Source organism: Rhinoraja longicauda, chromosome 4, assembly GCF_053455715.1.
Source record: "Rhinoraja longicauda isolate Sanriku21f chromosome 4, sRhiLon1.1, whole genome shotgun sequence".
NCBI lineage: Eukaryota > Metazoa > Chordata > Chondrichthyes > Rajiformes > Arhynchobatidae > Rhinoraja > Rhinoraja longicauda.
In genome coordinates this window covers 28,647,265-28,671,167 of record NC_135956.1, presented here as the reverse complement: position 1 = coordinate 28,671,167, position 23,903 = coordinate 28,647,265, and the positions used below count along the sequence as shown (strand labels likewise).

At 41.0% G+C, this 23,903-nt stretch overlaps 1 protein-coding gene across 9 annotated transcripts in view; it reads right to left on the bottom strand.

The window, feature by feature from the left end:
- The window catches only part of fam110b (family with sequence similarity 110 member B), a 123,588-nt gene that overhangs the window by 35,114 nt on the left and 64,571 nt on the right, over nucleotides 1-23,903 (bottom strand). The window contains exon 3 of one of the 9 annotated variants that reach the window (XM_078397418.1): nucleotides 4,343-4,498. The exons of the other annotated variants lie outside the window; for them this stretch is intronic. The gene's annotated coding sequence lies outside the window, so the exon portion shown is untranslated. The remainder of the gene's footprint in view (nucleotides 1-4,342; nucleotides 4,499-23,903) is intronic. 9 annotated transcript variants of the gene reach the window in all.

Genomic DNA, 23,903 nt, shown 5'->3' with positions numbered 1-23,903 from the left:
TGAGAGAACGATCAGCATTTAATTATATTTAAATGTATTGAAACACATTAATGAAATCAAAACATACATTGTCATTTTGTACCTAAACCTGCAAGAAGTGACATGGACATTGCAACCACTGAGATAATCTAACTCGGTAATCCTGGTTTGTTTCAAGGTAATGTATTCAAGAGAGAGTTAGATATAGCTCTTGGGGCTAACAGAATCAAGGGATATGTGGAGTAATCAGGAACGGGGTACTGATTTTGGATGATCAACCATGGAATGGCACACTACACCAATAATAAACCAATACCAGGTACAATGAAAAATAATGTTTGCAGCAGCAGATGGACTCAGAAAAAGTAGTACAAGCCCAGTCTTTACAATCTTTCCTCATATGACAGTACCGCCATCCCAAGGATTAACCTCGTGAACCTACGCTGCACTGCCTCAATAGCAAGGATGTCCTTCCTCAAATTAGGAGACCACAACTGCACAATACTCCAGATGTGGTCTCACCAGGGCCCCATACAACTGCAAAAGGACGTCTATTCCTATACTCAAATCCTCTATATACTATACCTCTATAGCATGGAGGATCATTGAATACGTCAGATTAATTACATAACCCAAGGAATAAAAACACTACATGCACTCTGAAGATTAATTTAACTATTTTCCAAATATATTTACATGTCCCAGAGTGATTGAGTTTGGCTAAAATATAAACAAATGGCTACAGACAGGAAGAGGCAATTCTATTTAGAATTCAGTTGGCTTGAAAGTCTGTTTTTGCTCCAAAAGTCTGGCATAATTTCAAATATTTAACACCTTTTTGAGTAAAGTTCATGTTTGTTTTGAATTTGCTTCTTTTTTGCACGTGATTCCACTAGCCCAAACTAATTTTCAAAGTACGTTCAATATCTTTATCATGTATTGTACACTCCTTTTTAAAGAGAGAATTCTTATTTTGGAACTGCATGAGAAAATACAAAATTTACATGAAATTCATCTTTCCTTATCCAATTACAGAGCAGAGGCTTCAAATAATTGTCTATTGAACCAAGCTACATTGCTTAATCTATAAATTAGTCATGATGTAAGGATTTTGTTCTCGGTACTAATTAAATCAAGCATGGCCAAGTAATTGAGAGATTTCACTGATATGCAATCACCTATTAACAAGATTTGGGACACTTTGTTCAGCTTGTCTACTTCCCTTCAGCAAGTCTTTCAATAAACTTGAAATGTAATGCAGATTTATTACAATTAGGTCAATGCTGAAAGGTCAGGGTTAATGTCATAAGGTTGTGGTATCTAGCCTTTGTACTAAATGCAATAATTTAAGAACGATTTGGTAGTGTTCAAATTGATAAAAGAGAGGAACAAGATAATCTTGCAATTCCATTAGCAGATAAATCACAATCTCAAGATAAAGGAGGAGAACTTTAAGATAAAAGATTTGCCACTGAAAAGAATCCTGAAAGTATGTCATACCAGTTATTGGAATAAATATGCTGTGCCACAAGTGATAATCAATGACAGACAATTGCAGCACTCAGAGGTACTGGATAATTTCTTTAAAATACATAAATGAGTAAAGGGAAAGTAAAAGTGGAGCAGTGTCAAGTCAATATTAACAAGAGACAGCAAGTGATCGCAGTATTAAAAAAAGTGTCAATGTATTACTTATCCAGGGACCATTAACAATTCTAATTTCAAATGTGTTTGGGAAAAGAGGATAAAGCTGCCAAAAAGTCATGGTCTGCCTTGATGACTTGAATTGCAGATTGAAAATTTGCATATCTGGTACAGCAATGGTTTGTGAAATCTGGAAAGAATGTTTCATTCACAAGTAGTATCATTCATCTGTGTGACCCTTTTAAAGAAATATGTATGTTAAGGACTGAACTATATCCATTGTGGTTAATTTTCAATTTTATTCTCATTTTTCACTTTCAAACTGGTATCAATGTATTATTGTCATGTGTGCCAAGAGAGAGTGAAAAGCTTTGTTTTGCATGCTATCTGGGTAAATCATACATACATGTATTACAGGTAGTGCAGAAGAGAATGGACACAGAGTGCAGATGTAGTGGCACAGCTGGGAGAGCCTTACCGTTCCAGGGAGCTGATTCAATTCTGACCTTGGGTACGGTCTGTGTGCAGTTTGCTCGTTCTCCCTGTGCTCCGATTTTCTTCCAAATCCCAAAGACATGCGGGTTTGTAATTGACTTTGTAAAATTGGCCTTAATGTGCAGATGAGAAAGTGGGATAACATAGAGCTAATGTGAGCGGGTGATTGATGGGTGGCATGAACTCGGTGGGCTGAAGTGCCCGTTTTCTCTTTGTATCTCTAAACTAAACTAATATAACATTACAGCAACAGAGAAAGTGCAGATAAAACAAGAGTGCAAAGGCCACAACAAGGTAGATTGGAATGTCCAGAACTCATCCCTAGCATAGGACTTGCATACTGATTTATATACATCTTATATACTTACATACATCATTTTTGGAATGACATTCAGTGATATTGATGCAGTGAAATTTTCCTCCTTCAGAAGGACAATTTGGTGGCATAAAACACCTCCATGCTTGTTACTCCAATCCTATGATAATTAACTCTTATCGTAATATAGGAAGCTAATTTCAAATCCAAAGGAGCTGCAATCGACCAGTTAGCCTGATATTGGTGGTGGGGAAGATGCTGGAGTCAATTATAAAAGACGAAATAGCGGCACTTTTGGATAGCAGTAACAGGATCGTTCCGAGTCAGCATGGATTTACGAAGGGGAAATCAAGCTTTACTAATCTTCTGGAATTTTTTGAGGATGTAACTAGGAAAATGGACAAGGGAGAGCCAGTGGATGTAGTGTATCTGGACTTTCAGAAAGCCTTTGATAAGGTCCCACACAGGAAATTAGTAGGCAAAATTAAAGCACATGGTATTGGAGGTAGGGTGCTGACATGGATCAAAAATTGAGTAAAGTTCATGTTTGTTTTGAATTTGCTTCTTATTTGCATGTGATTCCACTAGCCCAAACTAATTTTCAAAGTACGTTCAATATCTTTATCATGTATTGTACACTCCTTTTTAAAGAGATAATTCTTATTTTGGAACTGCATGAGAAAATACAAAATTTACATGAAAGTCATCTTTCCTTATCCAATTACAGAACAGAGCAGAGAGGATAAATGGGTCCCTTTCAGAATGGCAGGCAGTGACTAGTGGGGTACCGCAAGGCTCGGTGCTGGGACCGCAGCTATTTACAATATACATCAATGACTTAAATGAAGGGATTAAAAGTAACATTAGCAAATTTGCAGATGACACAAAGCTGTGTGGCAGTGTGAAGAGGATGCAGGGTGATTTGAATCTGCAATTCAAGGTTGTGCAAGTGGGCAGATGCATGGCAGATGCAGTTTAATGTGGATAAATGTGAGGTTATCCAGTTTGGTGGTAAGAACAGGAAGGCAGATTATTATCTGAATGGTGTTAAGATAAGAAAAGGGGAAGTACAGCAAGATCTGGGTGCCCTAGTTCATCAGTCACTGAAAGTAAGCATGCAGATACAGCAGGCAGTGAAGAAAGCTAATGGAATGTTGGCCTTCATAAGAAGAGGAGTTGAGTATAGGAGCAAAGAGGTCCTTCTGCAGTTGTACGTGGCACTAGTGAGACCACACCTGGAGTATTGTGTGCAGTTTTGGTCTCCAAATTTGAGGAAGGACATTCTTACTATTGAGGGAGTGCAGCGTAGGTTCATGAGGTTAATTCCCAGAACGGCGGGACTGTCGTATGTTGAAAGACTGGAGCGGCTGGGCTTGTATACTCTGGGATTTAGAAGGATGAGAGGGGATCTTATTGAAACATAAGATTATTAAGGGATTGGACACGGTAGAGGCAGGAAACATGTTCCCGATGTTGGGGGAGTCTTGAACCAGGGGCCACAGTTTAAGAATAAGGGGTAGGCCATTTAGAACGGAGATGAGGAAAAACTTTTTCACTCAGAGAGTTGTGAAGCTATGGAACTCTCTGCCTCAGAAGGCAGTGGAGGCCAATTCCCTGGATGCTTTCAAGAGAGAGTTAGATAGAGCTCTTAATGATAGCGGAGTCAAGGGATTTGGGGAGAGGGCAGTTACAGGGTACTGATTGTGGATGATCAGCCATGATCACAGTGAATGGCGGTGCTAGCTCGAAGGGCCGAATGGCCTCCTCCTGCACCTATTGTCTATTGTATTGTCTACTTACAAACCAGTCCTTTTGCCCCAAGTGGCAGGGGAAAGGCTGAACAAACCATTTCCTCCTTTCCTCGATCATCGTTGCTGTCAAAATCTTTCATTAATTTGTTCGATGTACCTTTTCATATCTTTCTGTTCTCTCTCTCCTGACTCAGCATGAAGTAGGGTCTCGACCCGAAACGTCACCTATTCCTTTTCTCCAGAGATGCTGCCTGACCCGCTGAGTTACTCCAGCTTTGTGTCTATCTTCGGTATAAACCAGCATCTGCAGTTCCTTCCGACACAAAAATAAAACAAAATCCCCATTTCCAACAGCAAACCGATTATTCTTATTACATGGTGTGTGGATGGAAGGTGAAAACATTCCAATTTGGTTGCAATATTTTCCAAAGAAGCTTGACAACACTGAAGCCCAAATATTTTACTGCTATTAACTAATATTAGCTAAGATTTGCTTATTGAAAGAACCCAGGGATTTTATTGTAATAAAATGATGTACTGCAAATGGCAATCAATGATATGCAACGTGTTACCACTGGCAGCAAAGCTCAGCAATGGCACTGCTGAGAATAAATAATAGCTAAACTAATGTAGGGCTACTTTAGGAGTCTATTTTACTAGGACTGGCTCCAGTTAGACATTTGAGCAAAAATTCTCTGTTACATTTCTTTCCCTTAATTCAAGGCCTTCAACTTCAAAGCATTTCCCTTCATGTATTTTTAAAAAATACCTGCCACAAGAAATTTGAAAAAAGACAAAGTGATGGAGTAACTCAGCAGGACAGGCAGCATCTATGGAGAACATGGATAAATTATGTTTTGGGTCGCAAGCCTTCTTTAGGCGTTGAGATCTGGAGAAGGGTCTGGATCCAAAACATCACATTTTCATGCTTGACAGAGATGCTGCCTGATTGCTGAGTTACTCCAGCACTTTGTCTTTTTTGGGGGGGGGGGAAATAAACCAGCAGTTCCTGGAGTGCGATTTTCCAAGTGCCAGACAGATCATACTGTTTGCTTGTGAGTATCAAAGTAAAACTGTGGCTACTATGAATCAAATAAAAGCAGAGAATAGTGGCAACACCCAACAGGTCAGACACACATTTAAGCAAAGAGAAAAAGTTAACTTTCCAGATATTGACACAAGAAACTGCAGATGCTGAAATCCTGAATAAGACAAAGACATATGTGGAAGGAATTGACAGATATTTTGGTTCAGAACCCTTCTTCAGATGAAAATGGAGAAGAAAGCTGAAAAGTAGACATTTTCTACTGCATACAAAGCTCCTTTACATCAGCAAGATCAAGCATAGTCTTGGCAACCATTTCACCGGATATCTGCTCTCTGTCTGCCAAAGCCTCCTGATTGCTAACCATTTTAACACCCCTTACCATTCTCATGCTGCCCTTCCTGTCCTTGGCCTCCAACATTGCCAAAGCGAGGCCACACTCAACTAGAGGAACTGCACCTCATATTCTGCTTGGATAGCTTTCAACCCAATGGTATGAAGATTGAATTCTTCACATTCAATTAATACCAGCCCAAAGCACCTCACCCCCGGGCATGCACACATTTCACCCATCACCCCATACAGTGTTCCTTTCCCCGCTTTTGTATGCTCATTATTCATCAGTTCAACATTTCTCTTTATCCCACCTCTTTCCTCTTCCCCAACTACTTCCACTTTCTCCCTCCCTTTAGCTTTACATTTCAGTCCTCCTCCTCTTTCCTTATCTGACATACTTTCATCTCCTTCCCACCTCTAACCTTTGTTACTTGCTCTACCCACACGTCACCACCCCTCTCTCCCCCCCACTCTTCTGAATTCACCTACCGCTTGCCAGCCTTTGACCAACCCCTCTTGCCAGCCTTTGACCAACCCCTCTTCCCCCCCCACCACTTTGCCAGCTTCCTTCTTTTCCTATCAGTCTGGAGGACTGAATCTATTGCCTCCATAGATGCTGCCTGACCCACTGAGTTCCTCCAGCACTGTTTTGTTTCCTCCTAATATACTCCAGATGTTTCTTACACATTATTAGCTCACTGGGCTCAGAACAAAATATCAAATGGGATTATACAAGCGAGGATAATAGGGAAAAATAGTGGTAGATTATGACCAAAGCAAACTACCTTAATAAAACATTCTGCATTGCTTCAAGTTCTAGTTTAACAGGGATATAAAGCATGTGGATATTAATCCAAGATCAAAGAGCCAAAAATAACAAAAGATGAAGTGAATGCTTAGTCCATACTTGCATTTAAAGTTTTTTTTTGCACTAGGCACAGCCAAAATGAATTTTGATATTATCTTTTAATTAAAAACCCACAATGAGGTAACTCAACAAGTCAGTTCGGAGAATTGTATTGTCTGATCCTAAATTTGCAGCAATATGAAGAAACACACTGAAGGTTACCTAACACATGACAACTGTGATATGTACAATTACTCCATTCAAGGCAACGTTCTCCGATGAACATATTTTCCATTTAATAAATTGTACTTTTTTAAAATAAGCTCATGCCTGCGAGTTATCATTACACTTTGATAAATTAAGCTTTTAGTTACACGGCACCAATCAGTGAGAGCAGTAAAATGTGTTAATATATGTTAATGGACATCAACCGTTTGAGTCTATCATTAGTACTGGTTCACAGCTGTCACATGCACCGAGATAGTTATACACTTTGCTTGCTATCCCGTCAACTCGTACTACATATGGGTCCAATCAAACCATCCACACGTACAATAATAGTGCAAAGAGAAATATATCAGAGTACAGAATATAGAATTATATATGTTAAATTGTTTAGCGCAACAATTACAGAGAAAGTGCAGATAAAATGAGATAGTGCAGAGGACACGATGAAGTAGGTTGGAAGATCTAGATTACACTCCTAGTTTACAAGAGGCATATTCAGTAGTCTGATCATGATGGGGAAGAACCTGTTCATAAGATCATAAGTGATAGTAGAATTAGGCCATTCGGCCCATCAAGTCTACTCCGCCATTCAATCATGGCTGATCTATATCTCCTTCCTAACCCCATTCTCCTGCCTTCCCCCCATAACCTCTGACACCTGTAGTAATCAAGAATCCTTCTATCTCTGCCTTAAATATATCCACTGATGTCCTCCACAGCTTTCTGTGGCAAAGAATTCCACAGATTCACCACCCTCTGACTAAAGAAATTCCCAATCTTCTTCCTAAAAGAACGTCCTTTAATTCTGAGGCTATGACCTCTAGTCCCAGACTCTCCCACTAGAGGAAACATCCCCTCCACATCCACTATATCCAAGCCTTTCACTATTCTATTCCTTCACAGATCTTGAATCTGGTGGTGTGTGCTTTTAAGGTTTTGTTTCTTCTGCCCAACAGGAGAATACAGAGGGAATAACTGTTCGTTGATTATGTTGACTGTTTTCCCAAGGACGCATGAAGTGTAAATGGAGTCAATGGGGTGGTGGGGGAAACGAGGCTAGTTTGGTGATGGACTCGGCTACATAAACAACTCTGCAATTTCTTGAGGTCTTGGTCAGAGCTGTTGCCAAACAGAGTTGCAATGCATCCCAATATCATGCTTTCTGTATCGGTAGAAGTTGGTCAGAGTTTACTTTAGTTCATTATTCGCACGTGTACATACAGAGGTACAGTGAAAAGCTATTGGTTTGGAGAATTTGTCACCTTTCCTCACAGGTTGTGGTCCGATGGTCAGGAAATCGAGGATGCAATTGCAGAGGGGAGTTTCATGAGTTTGGAGAACAGCTTGGTTGGGAAAAACATCCTAAACGTCCTTGGTTTTCTGAGGCATTGGTCTGTTTTCTTGCCATGGCTTCAATGCGGTTAGTCCAGGTCAAATTGATATGCCCATATCCTTTTCCAAGAAGCATTTCTTCTTCTTCTTCTTCTTCTTCTTAAGCCCTAGGCTCCTCTAGGGAGCATAGGTCATTGACAAATGTCCTCCACCTCACTCGGTTGTTGGCGGTTATTTCAAGATCTCCCCAGTTGAGCCCACTCCCAGACATTTCTGCCTGGACACCTGGCATTTAGTCCCTCTTAATTTAGTTTGATGAGGAATAGATAAATATTGGCTAAATAAGGAAATAAGGAAATAAATAAATAAATAACTAAATAAGGAGCTGCTCTGCCCATTCCCATGATCACCATGAAATCTGACATCCACTTGAGAAAGCAACCAGTCATTTGGTCCAAAATATCACTTCACAGGCAGCACCTCTGACAGGCAGCACAGAAAATGTTGCCTAGTTTTTGGGCAGGTGTCTCTGGAATATAACTTTCCTCTTAAATACCAGAGATTTTCCACGAAGCCACAATTAACATGGTATTCAAAAAATGTTTTCTAACCGTATGATTTGCTATTACATGGGTACTTTTAAATTAACGGATAATGACGGGAAGTTTCAGAATGATAAATTTAAATACCACAAATTTTTTTCCTTGCTTGATTCAAGCCCTGAATTATGTTTTTCATCCAGCAAGAAGCCAAGGTTCAATGTTTCTGCAATTGGAAGGATTTTTACAACAAATTAACTTAGGATTCTGTTTTAATACAAAAAATGGTTGGCAATTTACTCCATACAGAATTATGAGGTTACTTACCTTTGCATAGAAATACATCATAGAACAGTATTGATATAATATATTCAAACAATTCCAGAATGTATTTGTAACCGAACAGTGTGTAGGAAAGAACTGCAGATGTTGGTTTAAATCGAAGGTAGACACAAAACACTGGAGTAACTCAGAGGGACAGGCAGCATCACTGGAGAGAAGGAATGGGTGACATTTCAGGTCGAGACCCTTCTTCAGACCCTTCTTCACTCCAGCATTTTGTGTGTAGCCAAACAATGTTGATTTAATTAAAATAGACAATAGATAATAGGTGCAGGAGTAGGCCGTTCGGCCCTTCGAGCCAGCACCACCATTCAATGTGATCATGGCTGATCATTCTCAATCAGTACCCCGTTCCTGCCTTCTCCCCACACCCCCTGACTCCGCTATCCTTAAGAGCTCTATATAGCTCTCTCTTGAATGCATTCAGAGAATTGGCCTCCACTGCCTTCTGAGGCAGTGAATTCCACAGATTTACAACTCTCTGACTGAAAAAGTTCTAAATGGCCTACCCCTTATTCTTAAACTGTGGCCCCTGCTTCTGGACTCCCCCAACATTGGGAACATGTTTTCTGCCTCTAACGTGTCCAACCCCTTTAAATCTTATATGTTTCAATAAGATCCTCTCTCATCTTTCTAAATTCCAGTGTATACAAGTCTAGCCGCTCCAGTCTTTCAACATATGAAAAGATGTAGTAATTTTCAGACACAAATATCATAAATTGAAAGCATGGAAGTTCATTACTTAAAACCACCATCTGATCATAAAGATCAAAGTAGGCCTGCCACCTATTTCAATTGAATATCTTTAAATCTGGCAGACGTGGCTTCAACTAAGCTTTAGATCTTTTGATGCCAACAGAAGCTGCAGGATATTCATTTTCAACTTAATTAAGCCTTCATAACGAGAGGATTTCAGTATAGGGGTAAAGAGGTTCTTCTGCAGTTGTATAGGGCTCTGGTAAGACCACATCTGGAGTATTGTGTACAGTTTTGGTCCCCTAATTTGAGGAAGGACATCCTTGTAATTGAGGCAGTGCAGCGTAGGTTCACGAGATTGATCCCTGGGATGGCGGGACTGTCATATGAGAAAAGATTGAAAAGACTAGGCTTGTATTCACTGGAGTTTAGAAGGATGAGAGGGGATCTTACAGAGACATATAAAATTATAAAAGGACTGGACAAGCTAGATGCAGGAAAAATGTTCCCAATGTTTGGGGTGTCCAGAACCAGGGGCCACAGGCTTAGAATAAAGGGGAGGCCATTTAAAACTGAGGTGAGAAGGAGCTTTTTCACCCAGAGAGTTGTGAATTTGTGGAATTCTCTGCCACAGAGGGCAGTGGAGGCCAAATCACTGGATGAATTTAAGAGAGAGTTAGATAGAGCTCTGGGGGCTAGTGGAATCAAGGGATATGGGGAGAGGTTGGGCACAGGTTACTGATTGTGGATGTTCAGCCATGATCACAGTGAATGGCGGCGTTGGCTCGAAGGGCCGAATGACCTCCTCCTGCACCTATTTTCTATGTTTCAATGTTTCTATGTTTCTAGAAGTTTATCAAACTAAGAATCCAAGAGAAATCCAACTAAACGCAGGGCCACTATTCACGCGGGCTGAGCGAAGGAGTCCTGCAAAATGATCACCCAGTCTGCGTTTGGTCTCGCCGATGTATAAGAGGACACATCTTGAACAACGGACACAGTAGATGACGTTGGAGGAGGTGCAAGTGAACCTCTGCCTAACCTGAAAGGACTGTTGGGTCCCTGGACAGAATCGAGGGAGGAGGTATAGCGACAGGTGTGGTATCTTCTGCAGTTGCAGGGGAAGGTACCTGGGGAGGGGGTGATTTAGGTGGGAAGGGATGAGTTAATCAGAGAGATGTGGAGGGGCAGGCTTTCTGCTGCAGGCGGAAAGGGGTGGAGATGGGAAAATGTGGCTAGTGGTGGGATTCCATTGGAGGTGGCGGAAGTTTCCGATAAAGTGTTGTATGTGGCAGCTGATGGGATGGAAGGTAAGGACGGGGGGCTCTCTCTGTTGTGACTAGGGGGAAGGGGGAGCAAGGGCGGAGCTGCGGGATGCCGAGGAGACACGAGTGAGGGCCTAGTTGATAGCCTTTCATTTATCCCAAAAATCATCAGTTTCTCTCCCCACAAATACTGCCTGATCTGCTGAACACTTCCAGATTTCCAGCATCAGTTTTATTTTATTTTCACTTGCCAAATAAAGTATCCTTTCCAAATTTCATGATGGTATAAATGCTTATTGCAATGACTTAATTCATCTGTTTCATTGGAAATCCATTTACTGTGATGGTGAGATTCTGTAATACTAAGCATTCATCTTTAGAATATTCATTATTATTATTATTATTAAATATTTTACATTATCTATTAGCATCAAGAATTGTTAAATCTGCTAATTTAACTAGTTCAGTCTTGCCATGATAATGTTTCTATCTATTAGGAAGATCAGGAATACAAATGGGAAATCCATACTTATACAGTTATACTGGAAAATAGATTAGATCATTTGACATCAGGCTTAATACATTTGATTAACAACCTGTGTACAGTTCAGGTTTGATTAATGGCAGGTGTAGCATTCACTGTTGGAGATGATTGGGAACAAGCATACATTTTAATAGTTAACTACTCTGGAGTCTTTACATCTTTTACAGGCTGTTGGTGAGGAACATCATTATTGTCTATTCCTAACTGGCGAAATATATTGAGAGCCAAACATAGACACTGAAGCCCACATGAAAACTTCACCAGGTGCAGGTGGTGGGTTCTTATAGAAAGGCATTAATCAAACAGATGAATTGATGATCATTGTGGTATTTAGAATTGCAACAACACAGGTAGTTGACTATTTGACTCATTGAATGCATACCAACTCCTTGCAAGAGCTGGCCAGTCCCATCCCAGAGGTCTTCCTGTAGAGCTGGAATAGTCGTCCCCATCAAATACCTATCCCATTATGAAAATTATGACTGATCTGTTTCCACGAGTCTTTGAGGCAGTAAACTCCAGTCCAAGATAACTTTCTGTCTGAAAAAGGTCTTCCCTTAGATCCAAGGCTGACGTCCGCTGGTTTTTGACTGACGTCCGCCTCATTACATAATATGGAGGCTTTGGAGGAGTTAACAAGAATGCTGCCTGGACTAGAGGGTATATGCTACAGGAAGATTTTGGACAAACTGGGATTGTTTTCTCTAGAGGTTTGGAGGCAGAAGGGACACCTCAAAATACTGTTTCCAATGGCAGGAAGGTTTGGAAACAAATGACAGTTTCGGAATAAGAATTCACATTTATAATAGCAACCAATCAGGGAAATGTCTTTCGGCAGAAGATGGAATTTTCCTAATTTCCCATATCTATTGATCGTGAGAGGGAATCTATGGAAGAAGTTATTAAAATTCGAGACTAGCAGGCAGAGCTCTGGGTCGAACAGTCCACAGAGAATGTTTGAAACCCAGCAAAACAGTTGGTAGAAATAAATTCAAATTAAAGCAATTAATGAACCCATGAATTTGAAAAAAGTATTAGCCATGGCAACTATAAAACTTCCAGTTGTTCTAGTTCATTAATGCCCTCCAGAGAAGGAAATATGCTATTCTTACCTGTCTAGCCTATGTGTAATCCCAGACCCTACCTACTCTTTTCAAGAATAACCAAGGACAGGCAAAGATAGGGAATAATGTCAGAAACATTTCAAATTGAATTGAGACCATCATGGAGTCTAAGCTGAGTTAGATATAACTCTTAGGGCTAACAGAATCAATGGATATGGGGAAAAAGCAGGATGAGGGTACTGATTCTGGATGATCAGCATTGATCATATTGAATGGTGGTGCTGGCTCGAAGGACCTACTCCTGCATCTATGTTTCTATGATACCTAAAACACCCACATCTTGTCAACAAAATGGGGGGGGGGGGGGGGGGGGTGGAGAGGAGGGAAAGGAAAGAGGGGTTTAAGGAAAAGAAATGCAGAAAATGTCCTCATAGCCACAAGAGTACAATTTACACATTAAATAACTACCAAACAATAAAACTACATTTATAATTTTAAATACAGATGTTAAATCATATTCTGAAAAATTATAATTAGTTCACTTTCTATTTTACGTTATAAACACAACTTAGAATGATAAAATAATCAATTTATTTTACAGCCCAATAAGAATACTTGGGTTTATCAGTGAGTTTTTAAACCTAGCTTATGAGGCAGTCAAAGCGTACAGGAAGGATGGTTTTATTAAATCTGGAGCCTTGCCAACCATCAGTACAAATCAATAAAACATCCAATAGCTTTTTAGAAGAATGCAAAAAGTTTAAAATCATGACCAGTGCACCTTGATTTTAATGATAGAATGAAAAGGCTTCCTTTCAGAACAAAACAATTTTGTATATAAATTAGACACTAATTATTTTGATCCCAAAATATTGAAACGAGCAGCACAATTGCAAGGTTATTGTGGTGTCATAGGACTTGTCATTTACAAACACCAAATCAAACCATTTTCAATTTCTATCAAATTACAAAATTGGAATTTCTGAAAGAACTTAAGATTTTTTCAGAACTTGACAAGCTTCTATTGCATACCTTTCATTAAAACTGCCCCCAGCGTTCTTTAACTATTGTGCTCTTCATGCCCAGATACAGCAAATGCATTAAAGTCACTATATGCCGAACTGAATTTTCTTTTAACTGGCAGGCTGTCCAAATTCTCCAGTAGCAACTAATAATAATAATAAAGGTTTTCAGTCCCTCAAGACTCAAAACCACAAAATGCAGCAAGTCTTGCGATGTTCCAGGAAACCAAGCCGATTATGAAACATTACAAATAACATTGTTTATCTTTCCACAAATCATGACCAGGATCTTCCAAGGTCAACAAATCCATCTACACAGAGAATACCATTTCTTTGGGGGGGGGGTTCTGTGCAATACGAATACCATAAGAAAATATGTACATATTTATTTGCAATAACTTCCCTAACAGGAATCTGGCAGTCAGTGGGTCCATGAATTATCAGTGTCAAATCCACATTTATTTTGGACTTCCATATTCAACAGTATGTACAGAAAGCCACGGTTTACTGAGGGATAGACTGTGCTCATCAGTCAACATGCTTCACTGCTGGACTCCAAATGACATCCAGCAGTCCAGTCTTGTCCCAATCCGCCAGATCAGGCTGATGCAGCACCAGGTCGATTTTAATGGGGATTTGGGGCTTGCAAATTAGAAGGGAAAATTGCAGGTAATTTTTTTTTGTTTATTTTTATTTGGTGCTGCATGTTAACCATTTCAGGCTTCATATGTCTCAACTTGAACTTCAATAGTTTTTAAAACAATATACACCAGAAATATTTAAAAACAAAAACTTTAATGTTTTTGAAAGTAAGCACACCCCTGTTGAACATTGTTCTGTCATGGATGCCACCATAGGGTGGCACAGTTTTGGTCTGCTTGGAACTGACTCCTGCCCAAAGGAGTTACGGACCAGTGGGATTGCTCCTCTGCTTCCAAGTCCAATGTGTAGCCAATGTGTAGCCACTTTAGTTCGTGGACAAGTAATATTACTCGATATAATGCACGGAAGACACCACTGTCCACAACCTTGAATCATGGCAAGTTAATTTTATTTTGAAAGGATACTGGTGTAATCGCAATTCATGATAACTAGACCAAAGACAACACAATCTAAAGAAAACAATCTTCAATTTGTTATGGCTCTAAAAGATGCGAGCTCAGATTTCAACACGGAAGCCCCAAATGTATGTATAGATTGTTGACAGTGAATAGAGCTATCTACATGTTGACATCCTGGATTCTAGATAGACTGCACTGGTAGTGCAAAATATTGGAGCCATGCAGCTGCTCCAACAACTTGCATTGAGGGAGCCTTCTTACAGATCCTGTTCAGACCTATTGGGAGGAATGGTGGTGCAGTTGCTGTCTTACAGTGCCAGAGATCCGGGTTCGATCCTGACTACGGATGTTGTCTGTATGGAGTTTGTACGTTCTCCCTGTGACCGTGTGGGTTTTCTCTGGGTGCTCCTGGTTTTCTACCACATTCCAAAGACATACAGGTTTGTAGGTTGATTGGCTTCAGTAAAGATTGTAAATTGTCCCTAGTATGTCAGATAGTGGTTCTGTATGGGGATTGCTGGTCAGCACAGACTCAGTGGGCCGAAGGGCCTGTTTCCGCGTTGTATCTCTCTAAATTAAACGTGCAGGATCTGAAGAAGCCCGTTCTTTTGAAGCTGCGAGGGAGAAAGGCAAGATTTGGATATAACACATACTTGAAGACTTGTGTTTACAAAATGAACTACTTGCTCTTGTAAAAATATTCAAGTATTTGCGATTTTAGGAGAGTCAATTTTCTTTTTTTTTTAAAAAGATTTAAAAAAAAAATCTTTTGAATGCTTCCTAATGCACAGATTCATACCTATGACTTCATTTAATACTTCTCACAAATCATGAATTAAAATTATTGACAGCTTTGACAGATAGGAAAGCAGTGAACCTGGTTCTTCCATCTGGCACAATCGCACTTTGGCTGGTTATTTTACTGCTCTACCCTGTTGACCCAATTATATATTTAAAGTCTTTGACAGCGATGGAGTAAGGGCTCCATTCAGAAAAATGTCAGTAAAGGTCAGGAGAGCAGCAGCAGGAGCAAGGACGACCATTGGCTGAAAGAAAGTAAGTGTGAATTACAGGTAAAAGTCCGTTTAAAAAAGAGTGCCAAAGGGACACTAGCAGTCAGTCAGTAAAGGTCGGGAGTGCAGCAGCAGCAGGAGCAGGAGCAAGGACAACCGTTGGCTGAAAGAAAGTAAGTGTGAATTACAGGTAAAAGTTCGTTTAAAAAAGAGCGCCAAAGGGACACTAGCAGGCATTGAGTGAAGCGCATACCTCCAAGCTCGTCAGAGGAAAGCAGGATAGGAGTGCGGGGATTGGCTGAGCAATTAAATTAGAAGCTTGGTACATTTGCCAATTAGTTAATTTAGTGAATGATATAAACAAGGCTTGCACAAGGGGTGCGGCCCTGTCGAAGGAAGTACCCTGTGAGAAAAGTACTCTGAGAAAAGTGCGAGTCTTTGGCTGTGAGTGCCCTGTGAGAAAAGTGTGAGTCTTTGGCTGAGAGTGCCCTGTGAGAAAAGTGCGAGTCTTTGGCGAGGAGGCTGAGGTGAGGAGGATACACTTGTTTTAGAGCCTGATTTGTTTTTTGACACTAAAGTAATGGCAGACAAGTTGGTGCAGTGTGTTTCCTGCAGGATGTGGGAAGGTAGGGACACCGCTGGAGCTTCTGGGAGCTACACCTGCAAGAATTGTGTCCAGGTGCAGCTCCTGAATGGACGTGTTGTGGAGTTGGCGAAGCAGCTGGATGATCTCAGAGCCATCCGGGATGACGAGTTTCCTGGACAGGACCTACTGTGAGGCTGTCACACCAAGGGTCCAGGTCGAGCGAAGGCTGGAGACCGTTTCAAAGGGGAGTAAACGTGGACTACAGGAGACCCCAGTGGCTGTGCCTATTGCAAACAGGTACACCCTCTTGGGAGCTGTCGGGGCAGAAGACACTTCCAGTCCGAGCGGCGGACAGGTTGGTGGCTCTAATCCAGGCAAGGAGACCCGACCGGGAGACCGAAGTCGGGAAGAGCCATAGTAGTGGGTGACTCCATTGTCCAAGGTACGGACAGTAGATTCTGTGGCAGCAGGCGGGACTTGAGGATGGTCTGTTGCCTCCCTGGTGCCAGGGTTCAAGACATCACGGACCGGCTTCAGAACATCCTAGCGAGGGAAGGCGATCAACAGTAGTTGTGCACGTGGGCACGAACGACGTCGGGAGGAAGAGGAAGGAGGTGCTGCAACGTGAGTTTAGAGAGTTGGGAAGAAGTCTGAGAAGTAGGTCGTCGAGGGTGGTTATCTCTGGATTGCTTCCTATACCTCATGCTAGTGAGGGCAGGACAGAGAGATTGGGGATATGAATCTATGGCTGTGGGATTGGAGCAGGGATTTAGATTTCTAGACTACTGGGATCTCTTCTGGGGTAGGGGTGACCTGTACAAAAGGGACGGGTTACACCTTAACAGCAGGGGGACCAACATTCTGGCAGGCAGGTTTGCTAGTGTTACGTGCATGGGTTTAAACTAAGTAGTGGGGGGGAGGGGTTGACAAATTGGGAATATGAAGATGGAGTTAAAGGGGAAGCAAATACAAGAGAAATTGCAAAGGACTCTAGAATAAATGGGAAGGAAAACTCTAGATGGGATAAGAGAGTAAGGTCAGGGCCAATGGTGTGAGAAGGGAGGTGAATACCAAAGTTAAAGTGTTGTATTTAAATGCGCAAAGTATAAAAAATAAAGTGGATGAGCTTTATAAAGTGGATAAAAATAAAGTGGATGTACTGACATGGATAGAAAATTGGTTGGCAGACAGAAAGCAAAGAGTGGGGATAAATGGGTCCCTTTGAGAATGGCAGGCAGTGACTAGTGAGGTACCGCAAAGCTCGGTGCTGGGACTGCAGCTATTTACAATATACATTAATAACTTGGATGAAGGGGTTAAAAGTAACATTAGCAAGTGTGAACTGTGAGGAAGATGCTATGAGGTTGCAGAGTGACTTGGACAGGTTGTGTGAGTGGGCGGATGCATGGCAGATGCAGTTTAATGTGGATAAGTGTGAGGTTATCCACTTTGGTGGTAAGAATAGGAAGGCAGATTATTATCTGAATGGTGTCAAGTTAGGAAAAGGGGACGTACAACGCGATCTGGGTGTCCTAGTGCATCAGTCACTGAAAGGAAGCATGCAGGTACAGCAGGCAGTGAAGAAAGCCAATGGAATGTTGGCCTTCATAACAAGAGGAGTTGAGTATAGGAGTAAAGAGGTCCTTCTACAATTGTACAGGGCCCTAGTGAGACTGCACCTGGAGTACTGTGTGCAGTTTTGGTCTCCAAATTTGAGGAAGGATATTCTTGCTATTGAGGGCGTGCAGCGTAGGTTTACTAGGTTAATTCCCGGAATGGCGGGACTGTCCTATGTTGAAAGACTGGTATACACTTGAATTTAGAAGGATGAGAGGGGATCTTATTGAAACATAAGATTATTAAGGGGTTGGACACGTTAGAGGCAGGAAACATGTTCCCAATGTTGGGGGAGTCCAGAACCAGGGGCCACAGTTTAAGAATAAGGGGTAGGCCATTTGGAACAGAGATGAGGAGAAACTTTTTCAGTCAGAGAGATGTAAATCTGTGGAATTCTCTGCCTCAGAGGGCAGTGGAGGCCAGTTCTCTGAATGCTTTCAAGAGAGCGCTAGATAGAGCTCTTAAGGATAGCGGAGTCAGGGGGTATGGGGAGAAGGCAGGAAGAGGGTAGTGATTGAAAATGATCAGCCATGATCACATTGAATGGTGGTGCTTGCTCAAAGGGCTGAATGGCCTACTCCTGCACCTATGTCTATTGTCTGACAACGATGGAGTAAGGGCTCCATTCAGAAAAATCAACGCCCTTGTATCTGAAATTGCTTCCAAGGGTAGGTTCTTGCAATCAAAACAGAAACAATTCTTCTGCTCACTGAACTAATTCTTCATTTACTATTTTGCTACAGACGAGGCACTTCCTACTGTGGAAGATGGGGCAATGCTTCGGTGGAACTAATGCTTGTAAGAGGATTCTCATAATCACGATACATTTTCCTTCAATCTGCTTAAATTGTACTATTTTTGCAGAATTGCATCTCCAAATAGCTTTTTCCCCCCAAAATATTTGCCTAGTCAGCATTAATCACCCATTCTTAATTTCCCTTGAGGAGATTATATTGAACCACCATGAACTGCTGCTCAGTTCTGGTGAAAATACTCCCATAAAGTTATTGGGTAGTGAGTTCCAGGATTTGGACATGGCGATGGAAGGATGGTAATATCTCTCCCAAGTAAGAATTTCACACAACCTGGAGGAGACATGTTGCCACAGGGTATGCCCTCGTCCTACAAGTTTGTGTGATGCTGCTGGAGTAGCCAATGCAAGTAAATGCAGTGTTTTTTGTAAATGTTACATTGTATATCCTTGTGTAAGCAATGATTGTTTAAGATGGTGGGTGTAGTTTTCCCCTAGATGGTGCTGCTTTCCCCTAGATGGTGTTGAGCCACTTGAACTATTTTGGAGTTTACCTGTCATGACGAGTGTATCCCTTGAAACACCCGACTTGTGCCCTGCATATAGCGGAAAGGCTTTGGGTCGTCAGGACGCAAACTTATTTTATCACTTAACTTTTCTGAACAATGAATGTCCGACACAAGTGCACAGCATTTTCCAGCAATGAGCGAATTCAGTCTTCGCATCCCCCATCTTCCCCTCTAAAAAGTCACAACACAGATCCATAATAATTAGAAATTATATATCAAAATGTAGCTGATAAAGTAATGAGAATAAAAGAGGCCACTTGGTCAATCAGCATGATACTGTGTTGCATGCCCTTTTAATTCCCTTGGTCATTGGGGATAAAATCCATCTTTGCTTTTATTAAACCCCCGACAATTGATTCAGTGGCTTCAAGGGTTCTGGCAGGCATTCGGGAATCTGAAAATGGGCCAAAATCCTCAAATTTATTATTCACCAAATGGAACAGCAAAGGGTTTCATTAATAATAAAATCCCCAAACTTGTGCACGCTGAGATGTCATTCCAACAAAACGGAAAAACTTCCTTTCAAACATACAAACTTTTTTTGGGAAGTATTACTGCTTAAAAAAAATGATGGTTGTAAGGACAGCCTCCAGGTTACACACAATCAGGAAGGCGTTTCAGAATTGTGTTTAACGTCATCTTTTTAAAAAGAGAAAATAAAGAGCAGAAAAAAGGGGCTTTAGAGAATCACACTCACAATCATAACCCAAGGTCAGTACATGCAGTTTGTTTCAACAGATCCTTTCAATGAACTGACATTTTATTTTAAGCAGCAAAGGTAATGTACAAGTTCCCAGAATGATTACAGTAAACAAAAAGCTAGCATTTCCTGGCATCAGCAGTTCATGTTTTTAATGTATTCAATACTACTCAAAATTTCCAGTGACGAACATGCACTACACAATTAATTGTTGTTTAGAGTTAAATGTTTGTGATGGATGGTATAGTGGCTTCTATTTCACAAAAGTATGACTAAATGGGCTTAAGAGCATCTCGTCTACGGCTCAATTACAAAACTGACTTTACCCAATTTTGCAGTTGCTGAGAATCAGGAATATACCTGACACAGTTTAACTAGGTCACAACTTAATTTCCAATAAATATTAAAAAGGGAACCCAAAACAGTACAATTTTGATATATTACTTTTCTGCCAACTTTTCTGATACAATCGCACATGACTTTTGTTACCTCTCCACTCATTAAGCAAACTTAATCCTATGGTGCATTTAAAATTAAACTGGCAATCTTAACATTAGGAGAAATATGCATTTTCACATCTCTGTACCTCTGATGTTACTGAAAATTAAAACAGAAGCAAATTTCCACATTTTCACAATGAAATGCATGACATACAAAAATATTCACGACGAAAACGAGGATTCAAAATGATGAATGTCCATATTGCTTCATTCAAATCTCATCTTCAGCAGCTTTTGGTAGTGGAAAAAATAAGAATGAAAACAGAAGAAAATAAAAGTTTCTTAAAGCACTCTTATCAAAATGATCTACCACCAGTGCTTAAAACAAATGGCTGAAAAATAAGAGACTAGAAATCGCAATGAACAGGATGCACAATGCACAAGAACCTCTTGACAGATGCATTAAAATAGCTCTCCACAAAGCAATAGATCTCTCTTCAGTAATGGACAACCTTTACTGCACAAGGAGGGGGGCAAAAAAACAGCTAATCCGTAGGCTCTCAGCTTTCCAAGTATAAGAGGACAAGCAATAATTATCTTGCCACAGCTATTCATAGAAATTCCTCAGCAAGTGTAAAATTTCCACTTTGGTTTTCATTCTGCAGCCAATTTGCTCTTTACTGACCTGCAAAATGCACACTAAAAAGGAAGGCGAATGTAAGCAAAGCTTCATCATTAAATACATTGATTACCTAAATGCTCAAGAAAATTTAAAGCTAGACCTATAGTGTGATAAAGTGCTATAGTGTGAAACTAGTCCAATGGGTTTGAAATCAAAAATGCATTTCCATGACAACTGACAGCACTTGCACATCATTATAAATGTCTACTGTACCACAGGCCTAACAATCTGCAAATTCCATCCTTTTGCTATCTGAAAATCAGAACTTCAAGACAGCTCAAAATGTTTGGCTTCATTTACAAAAATATATACACACTGATGAGCCAAAACATTATGACTACCTGCCTAATATGCTGTTGGTCCTCCGTGTGCCGCCTAAACAGCACTGACCTGCCGAGACATGGACTCTACAAGACCCCTGAAGGTGTCCTGTGGCATCTGGCACTAAAACATTAGCAGCAGATCCTTCAAGTCCTGTAAGTTGCGAGGTGGAGCCGCCGTGGATCGGACTTGTCGATCCAGCACATCCCACAGATGCTCAATCAGATTGAGATCTGGAGAATTTGGAGGCCAGGACAACACTGTGAACACTTCATCATGTTCCTCAAACCATTCCTGAACAATGTGTGTAGTGAGGCAGGGCGCATTATCGTGCTGAAAGAGGCCACTGCCTTCAGGGAATACCATTGCCATGAAGGGTGTACCTGGTCTGCAACGATGTTTAGGTAGGTGACACGTGTCAAATTGACGTCCACGTTAATGGCTGGACTCAGGGCTTCCCAGCAGAACATTGCCCAGAGCATCACAATCCCTCCATCGGCTTGTCGTCTTCCCACAGTGCATCCTGGTGCCATCACTTCCCCATGTAAACGGCGCACACATACAAAGCCATCCACATGATCTAAAAGAAAACGGGACTCATCGGACCAGGCGACCTTCTTCCACTGCTCCAAGGTCTAGTTCCGACACTCGCGTGCCCAATGTAGGTGCTTTCGACGGTGGACAGGGGTCATCATGTGCGTGCACTCAGCCCCATACGCAGCAGGGTGCGATGCACCGTGTATTGTGACACATTGGTCCCGTGATCACCATTAAAATTTTCTGTGACTTGTGCCTCAGTACACCTTCTAACTGTTCGGACCAGATGGGATAGCTTTCGTTGCCCTCGCGCATCGATGAGTCTTGGGCGCCCAACACCATCGCTGGTTTGCGGTTTGTCCCTCCTCGGACCACTGTCGGTAGGTATCACCACTGCTGACCTGGAGCACCCCACAAGCCTTGCCATTTCAGAGATGCTCTGACCCAGTCGTCTGGCCATAACAATTTGGCACTTGTCAAAGTCGCTCAGGTCTTTACTCCTGGCCATTTCTTCTGCATCCAACACATCAACTTCTGCGAATCCACCTGACTGTTCACTTGCTGCCTAATATATCCCACCCTTTGACAGGTGCCATTGCAACAAGATAACCAATGTAATTCACTTCACCTGTCAGTTGTCATAATGTTTTGGCTCATCGGTGTATATTTTTAAATATGGGTTGATGTCAGGCCAGAAGTGATGGCATCAGCGTTATATATACATAACTTCTGCGAGTCCACCTGCTGTTTTAATCAAATGTAACATCTGGAACATTTAAGCACTGGCAGTTACCAATACAGACATATCATATCATATCATATATATACAGCCGGAAACAGGCCCTTTCGGCCCAAGTCCGTGCCGCCCAGCGATCCCCGTACATTAACACTATCCTACACCCACTAGGGACAATTTTTACATTTACCCAGCCAATTAACCTACATACCTGTACGTCTTTGGAGTGTGGGAGGAAACCGAAGATCTCGGAGAAAACCCACGCAGGTCACGGGGAGAACGTACAAACTCCTTACAGTGCAGCACCCGTAGTCAGGATCGAACCCGAGTCTCCGGCGGGATATCTTCTGCGGGAGTATGGCAATTGGTTTCATGGGGTGGTAGTATATATATATACACTCATAATTAAAAATCATTAATCGGTCTTCAATCATGTAATTATTGTTGAAGCTATAAAGTAAATTGGGTTCAGAAAGTGGATTGTGGCATGACGCGTTATACTAACCATATCAGCACAGCATGCAGATCAGGTACGGTGATGCACTACACTGTTTAAAGAAACAGGCAAATTACTAAATAGAAAAGGAAAAGATACTATTGCAGGACTTTCTGGTCACTAGATTGAGTTTTAAAATCCAAAACCTATTTACTACTTCTCAAATTGAAAGTAAACAATATACTCCAATTTCTGATATGACTCGCGTTATATTCTGTCAAATTAGGAATTATGTTCCTTGAAAATGCATCAATGATGTAATTTCATTAGCAGAGAGAATGACAACATGACATGTTCATTTAGATGGGAATTTAGTGGAAATATATAATTTAATTGTGGACTTAGTTACTTGTGCATGCCACCTGTCTAATTGTGTCCTGCTGCTAACCATCTCTACCTGATCCATCTCACTTCATCTTAGCTCCATTCCTGCAAGCAAGAGGAGATCAAATTTAAAACAGTGGGCTAAAAATGATGGGCGCTACATATGGAATTTTTAACATCAACCTATTGACTGGGAGTTTCTCAATGCTTAAAGCACCTACTCTTCAGTTCTGTTTGAATGCCATCTCAAGATTATACTGAAGGTTTGCCTATGTAGCGTCCAAAGACCTCTTGGAAAATTGAGAAAGGGTAGAGATCCATCAGACTTGAATTCTGTTAATATTATTGGTAGAAACTACTTTCTCACAATTATGCTCCAAGTGTTTGACATTTTAAAAAAGTATTGAAGGATATATTTCAGTAACATGCAATTCTGAAAATATTACTTAACATACTAATTTATGGAATTTCCCTTTTCACATAATAATTGCTAGAAACAGCCAGCACACAAGTGTCAAGTGACATTATCCATATTTTTATTCAAATATACTGCATCTAACAGATGTTTTACACTGAAAGGTCAACATGGAACAAAAAGCACCAGAAATAGCTCTAACCAAGAAAC